Below are 7,571 nucleotides of genomic sequence, written 5' to 3'. Positions count from 1 at the left end.
TGCAAACCATTTTATAGTCGATGACAATTGACATTGGTGAATGGCTCTGAGGTGAATGGTGATTGCAGATTGGTCGATGATTACCGCACGCCGCAAGGCAAAACGTAAATGTCAATTGTCAAGTGACACTGACATAAACGGCAGTGTTGCCAACTCAGAAGTTGAAAATAACGTAAGTATAGGTGTTGTATGAGGGACGTAGAATCTTAGATCATTAAGTAATGGATGGAGCACGCTGGCAAATGTTCTAACTAAACTTTCTGCCGATTTTGGTGCGGGGAGGGTAACTCACACTATGAAACACAATCACACATTCACAAAAATAATTTATGTCTTCACAAACTCAAACTATTACAAAATATAATTTGGAAAATCCAAAAGTGCACGCCTCATAATTTTTTTTTTTAAATATTTATTAATTATTATTTTTGTTTATTTAATAACAATTAAACCACATCGAATCAGACCCTGAAAAATGAAAGGGTTCTATTCCTGAGCATACTCAAGCGTAAGAGAAAAAAAAAGACTCGATTAGTAAAGTATTTCGGTCGCTATCGTGTTAACAAGAAAAAGGATCCGCACATACAGACACACGGACGTCCAAGACAGAACTTTTTTAAACTGTTTTTTAACTAGTTTAAATAACAAAAATGACATCAAAAATATCATGAACGTTAAAAATAGTGTTTTTTCTTAATATGTGTGTGTATGTATTATCTTACAAGTGCAATGTATGATACATAAAGACATTTTAAGTTTGAAAAATCAGATGTTTTGCGCGAAGTGACAGTAGTACCCACCTCAACGCTTCGCTTATGAGGCGTGCAATTGACACACTAGCATATTTTTGCACACATACATCGATCACACAGGAAAATCTCTGTACATATACGTAATAGAGGGTGCCACATTAGATTTTGTGAAACCCCATATAGCCTACTAGCAGTCCGCCCCGGCTTCGCCCGTGGTACATATTTCGCAATAAAAGGTAGCCTATGCTCTTTCCACGTGAAAACCATACATACATACATACAAACAAACCTTTCCTCTTTATAATATTAGTATAGATAACCAGCGGACAATAATTAAGACGCTTCTAATGATATGTCATTTGTTGAATTCTGATAAGTAGTTTATAAGTTACGAGGGAACAGATGAACATACATACATATAGCCTGTCAAAATCATAACCCTCCTTTTGCTTTGCCGTAGTCGGGTAAAAAATAGCAGATTCAACGAGATTAATACGATACATATATGTATACAAGTTAGAAAATAACAACGTACGACGCCGGGCGGGTGGCTAGTATAAATTAAATAAAAATGGGTTAGTGTGTCGATGTAAAGTAGATAGTAAGGTGAGGTCACGTTGGGTAACCTACCGTAACTTATACCTTCAGGAAGCGCTACAACCGTGGCTAATACCTAACGGCTTCACTGTCCACGAGATAAAATGCGGAATCAATATGTGCAACCAGCAGATGTGTAGCCCCACAAAGTAATCTGGTTGTTACTACCTAAGTATTCAAGTTCAATCACTATCACTATGTATAAAACAAAGTCGCTTTCTCTGTCCCTATGTCCCTATGTCCCTTTGTACGCTTTAATCTTTGAAACTACGCAACGGATTTTGATGCGGTTTTTTTTAATAGATAGAGTGATTCAAGAGGAAGGTTTATATGTATAATAACATCCATTAAATAGTGGAGAAGTACTGTTATTTTTGAGGTTTCTAATGTGATGTCGTCAAAAATTACATTTTTTCCGCTTACCAACATTGCAATCGCAGGCTGAACCCTACAAGTTTTATCAAAATAATGTACTAAGTATTATACACATTGAAAAGGTCTACAGAAAAGTCCGCGATGGTATATGTCTATCTCTTATGGTCTATAGATAACCCACAATAACTTTTTTTTGTCATTTACTTTTTACGACAAATAATGGCTAATTTTCGAAGCGATTTTAACCAATACAGCATTAATCCTTAACCAATTAAATACCTTGAATACATTGTTCATTTAATATAGATCTATATGGCCATTTACACCGTATGATTTAAGTGAATATTTTCGAAGATATTAGTTACAGATTTAAAAATTGCGGGACGTAGCGTTTGCGGCGGTACCGGCCTGCCGCCCGGCTATATATTAATAATTAATATATATATTAATAATTTATTTATACCCGTGCGAAGCCGGAGCGGGCCGCTATGTTTTTATATACGACGTTCACAGTTTTTCTGTAGTGTATTTAGTATCAGCATTGCACCCGTGCGAAGCCGGGGCGGGTCGCTAGTCTTATATATAAACACCAATTCGAAAGGTGTGTTGTGTATTTTTACAATGTTTGAAATTTCAGAATGAACTTTCAACGTAATATAAATATAAATTGCAACAACATAATATTTATTTATGTTAAATAATCTATGTAGAATACCTAACTATTTCTATCACTGACTCTTCACGATACGTTCGACGTATGTTTAGGTGAGTCGGGAATCTAACAATACTTATAGGATTAACGACTGATACGTTGCAGATGCACAAACGTTTATACAAAGACGATTAAATTGCCCTTACGGTAAAGTATGTTGATGGCTAATAATAGCTATTTTTAATGAAATCTATGCAAATTGAGACGCGAATTTAAGTTCGTATTATTTTACTTTTTATCAAATAACATATTTACATAGCCACTCGTCCCTAAAGAGGGTCAGGATAATGCCACAGTATTACCATTATTTCCAATGAATGAATGTAATTTAGGAAATAATGGTAATACTGTGACAATATCATAGACAGTGAACACACTGGAGTTTCAAAAAATTTTAGTAGATATTTCTATAGTTACCTACGTATATTATATAAAAGCAACATAAATTGCAATCGTTTGAACATAAGTGCGAAATATTCCTTCAATTTGTAAAATAATAGCTATTAAAATATATTATTTAATACATTTGCTTGAGACTTGACGTAAGTTCTACCAGTACATCCATCTTCAGCTATCTCACTATCTACCTACCTGCATGATTGATTATCATAGAGTATAAACAATGGTCTACTCATATTTCAATTCCGATAATGCGAGCCATGATCCAATTATCTATAATGGACATTACTCGCAAACTTCAGTATTCAATATTTCGTAAGGTCATGTTGATAAATTAAGAAAATGGTTTGACCATTATTGGATGCTTTTGTGTGTGTCTCGAGACCGCTGAATTATTGCTGAATAACTACAGTGCAAAAGGCTAATTACAAAGTATCCCAATCTGCCTCATGTGTATGGTAAATGGTAATATTAAGTCGCGTTGGTGTACCTACCTGTATGTCGCAGGCATCTGGTTGAATCTGCTATTTCATTGTATGACTAGCGCGTGAATTGATAATATATCTATCTACACCACATACAGATCACTCTGTATACCAATATATTTTTATATACATAAAATACTAATATTTTTTTGTAGGTACATAGTTATAATATTATTAATATGTGGTATCCAATAAATTATTTGATTTCATTTTAAAATCACCCCAAAGCTTGTTTTCATTTAAATATTTTTTATCTTGTTAATATACTTAAGTACCTAAAAGCCAATAAAACATTATTAGTATTAAAGTAACCGACAAGGCTGAAAGCGCGTAACATTTGTGAGACGATTAGGCATTGCTTGGCATATAATCCTAGCTTAAGGTTATAAATTATTGTTTAGAACTTAATTTTCTAAAATCGTAATTTACGAAACAGAATGTATATTTTTTCCTACAACTATTGCAGCTATGAATATACTTATATATACAACATGTTTTTATATTATTACTAGCGGTCCGCCCCGGCTTCGCCCGTGGTACATATGAAAAACAGATGTTGGCCAATTCTCAGACTTACCCGATATGCACAGAAAATTTCATGAGAATCGGTCCACCCGTTTCGGAGGAGTATGCAGACTAACATTGTGATTTGTGACACGAGAATTTTATATATAAGATTTTTTTTAATGAAGTCGCCTATATGTTAACTACCAATGTACCTAACTACATTCACACAATATAACCACAGTTGACAGATATATACTACGTACATACAGTTAGGAAACTAAGCCCCTGCGATGAAATTATGACGTATAGCTATAGGGCTGTTACCTTTTTGATATTTAACCGACTTCAAAAATAAAGGAGGAGGTTATCAATTCGGCCTGTATATTTCTGTTTGCTTTTTTTCACAGTCGATTTTGTGGTAATTTTGAGATTAAAACTCGTTAAAATACAAAAATGGTGTAGCCTAAATATAAATTTACAAGAAGAAACAATCCGAATTAATACACCTTGTAAAAGTAAATACGTTTTTATCAGTGCTATATTTCGAAATCTTGTTTTGTTATGGACGCCGAAGGTTATATTTTAATGTACCTAAATTATTTATAATGCTTGATATTTGCATTATACATATTATATTCAATAATTATTTTAAACCAGAATTTACAATACTTGTATGTAGGTATACCTACTAAATTATTTTTAAAACGATAAATTAAATTAAAAAACACAAAATATACAGAAATAAATTAAAATTGTGATTAAAATTATTATTATACGAGCATAGAACCTCCACCTTTTTGTTTTGGGATGAAAAAGAAAATATGTAGTTTGACAGGCTTAATAGGTACCTAGTGCTTGACAAAGTGGTGACGCCACGTATCGATAAAAATACAATAATATATTATTTCAGTTTAATTTAAACACGTGCTTATAGATGAAGTTACTTTTTCTTTATCTTTAACCAGGAATAATATCTCTTTTTATAACCCTATATCTCGTTTCTGCCGTTTATACAATGATTTATCCAAAAAATTTCCCGATTTTGATATATTTGATCATCGAATAAACATATTTAAAGAACATGTTTGTCAAATAGTGAAATGATGTCCTAGTTGTCTAATTTTGTAATTTTGTTATTATTGTATAAGAAAGCATTATTTTAATTATTTTAATTGTCTTTCTTTTATATCTAATGTTTAATTATGGAATTTTTAATTATGATTTTATTGTAACACGCTTTAAATAACTGTAAGCTGTATCTCATTATAGTAGTAATTGTACACATTTTGTTGGGTTGCGATCTGCTCCCGAAATTGATATGTCGCCTATGGGTCCGGCAAGATCGCGACCTGTTGTGTGTATTTAATTTAAATAAATAAATAAATAAATAAATAAATAAATAAATAAATGAAGTTGATTTCGGCGATCATTTTAAAAATGCCACGTACTAATTGCGCAGTATTCGGCTGCTTGAATTCAACTATACCAATTATACCACCAGATGATTTTGTTCAATATGTCGAGAAAATGGATAACATTTTCGTTGCTGCTTTAAGAGAGAACACATAAACTGTAAAGTGGCTGAATTAATTTACAACGAATTAAACATAATCAGTTACTTAAAAAAACTGTTCATAGGATTGAGAATATTTTACATTATAAAATTTAACAATAAATTCCGAATTAGTCGTAGACCGTAGTAGACGAAAGTATATTTCAGTAAATAATTTGTTTTTTTTTCGAATAAAGGCATATTTATGTAATGGTTATTTTAATATCTATACATATTATAATTAAATCGTAAGAAAGTCAAAACTGTAGATTGAATATTTATTTAAAAGAATACTTGGGACCATACCGAAGCCAAAAATATAGTTAGGCTACAAACTGAAACAATCGATATTTATTTAACGTGAAGTCATTGACATCACTTTTCTATACTATGTATCTTTGTCATTCAAAATCTGTGGATGTGTCATCCGCTACTATCGATCCCCCTAAATACCCTCGTAAACACGCTTGATGAGGGGGGGAGCCATTTCGAACATTTTGTATGAAGTTTCCTTACTGTATGTATCTGTATATTGTGACATAACTATAGTCTATATTACAATACTTAATAGATAAATATGAGAAAATTTGCATTAAAATAGTCAAGACAGGACAACATCTGTCAGCTAGTATCAATATTTTGCTAGTTACCCGCAAAAAGCTTGGAAAAAAACATCTTTCCCTGCCTCGCTCACCGCCGGCTTGTATCGCTCCCTCGAGAGTTTAAATTACTCTTTAATAAAATACTTAATCTAATTCACCTAATATCTAACTGCAATTTTAAAAAACAACAGGAATTATATGACTACGATTAGGGACCTAAGTCGGAATACAGTAAGGCTTGTATACGTTTAGTCTGTGGTAAGGCTATAAGAATAAAATTTTTCGTACATATTTTACAGAAACGCCTTCTAATTCAAATGTGATCAATTTTTATCAACAAAAGTAAAAGGTGGTTTGTTATGGGTTTTCATGCATCGGCCGTGTTCATGAGGGCAATTATTATACGTAGATATATTCATTAAAAATAAATGTTACTCTGATGTAAATAGGACTACTTACGTACATATCAAAATACAACTTTCATATTACACATGATTACACGTATGTATTTCGTATTACCGACTCCCATTAAGCTGTCGTGAAAACTACGGAACTCTACATTGTGTATTTGTGTGTGTGTACCTACATTTCTTATTCTTAAAAAATAATGAAAAATAACAGACCTTGCGTATTCCGCTTACCATTTTACCACAATCTTTTAAACTCTTCATGAAATGATTCGATGATCTTAAAATTTAAAAAATAATTTACTGTATTTTATAATTTATAGAATCAATTGTAAATCTTATATATAAAATTCTCGTGTCACAATGTTAGTCTGCATACTCCTCCGAAACGGGTGGACCGATTCTCATGAAATTTTCTGTGCATATCGGGTAAGTCTGAGAATCGGCCAACATCTATTTTTCATATGTACCACGGGCGAAGCCGGGGCGGACCGCTAGTATAAATACATATTTGGAATATAAAATCAACCCTCATGAATTTATGAAACGAGCGCAATTATCAAAGCAGTTATGTAAAATTTACGTCGCGGTCGGAACTATGATACAATATGCTTACTTACCGACCGATTAGTAAGTAACGACTTATTACTCAATAATTAATACCGTGGATAATGAACTATGATACCTATTTATATTTAACACGTTATTCGAAATAGAATTATTAACTTTTTCATTGCGTAGTATTTCTCATATTTACGTAGGATTTCATTTGAAGGATTTCTTCACTCTTGAAGATAAACACCTTATCGGTAATACAATTTAAGTCTAATAATATTATGTGTCGACGACAGACGCCTTAATCAATTGGATCAAAATTGAATGTTACATGTTAGCAATTTGTATAGTGAATATAAATTATGGTTTGTCAAATACAATGAAGACATCAATAAAATGGTTAAAGATTATTATTCTCAGTAATTTTCTTTCCAAAGTTGTTTAGATTCTGGACAAAAAATCTAAATAACTTAGTTAAAATTATAATAGATAATATTTGTATACGTAGTATATTATTATTAGTCTGTGATAATATCAAGTGAGTACTGAGTAGACATCCTAGCTATAAGTATCGACGATTTCCAAAAAGTTTATTTTGGCCAGATAGCATTTATAAACAAGCCGGAGA

This window comes from Colias eurytheme, chromosome 18 (genome assembly GCF_061535395.1).
Source record: "Colias eurytheme isolate Ceu_HAF_F1 chromosome 18, ilColEury1 Martin Lab GWU primary, whole genome shotgun sequence".
Lineage (NCBI taxonomy): Eukaryota > Metazoa > Arthropoda > Insecta > Lepidoptera > Pieridae > Colias > Colias eurytheme.
The sequence above is the reverse complement of the archived record's forward strand: the minus strand, read 5'-3'. Positions refer to the sequence as shown.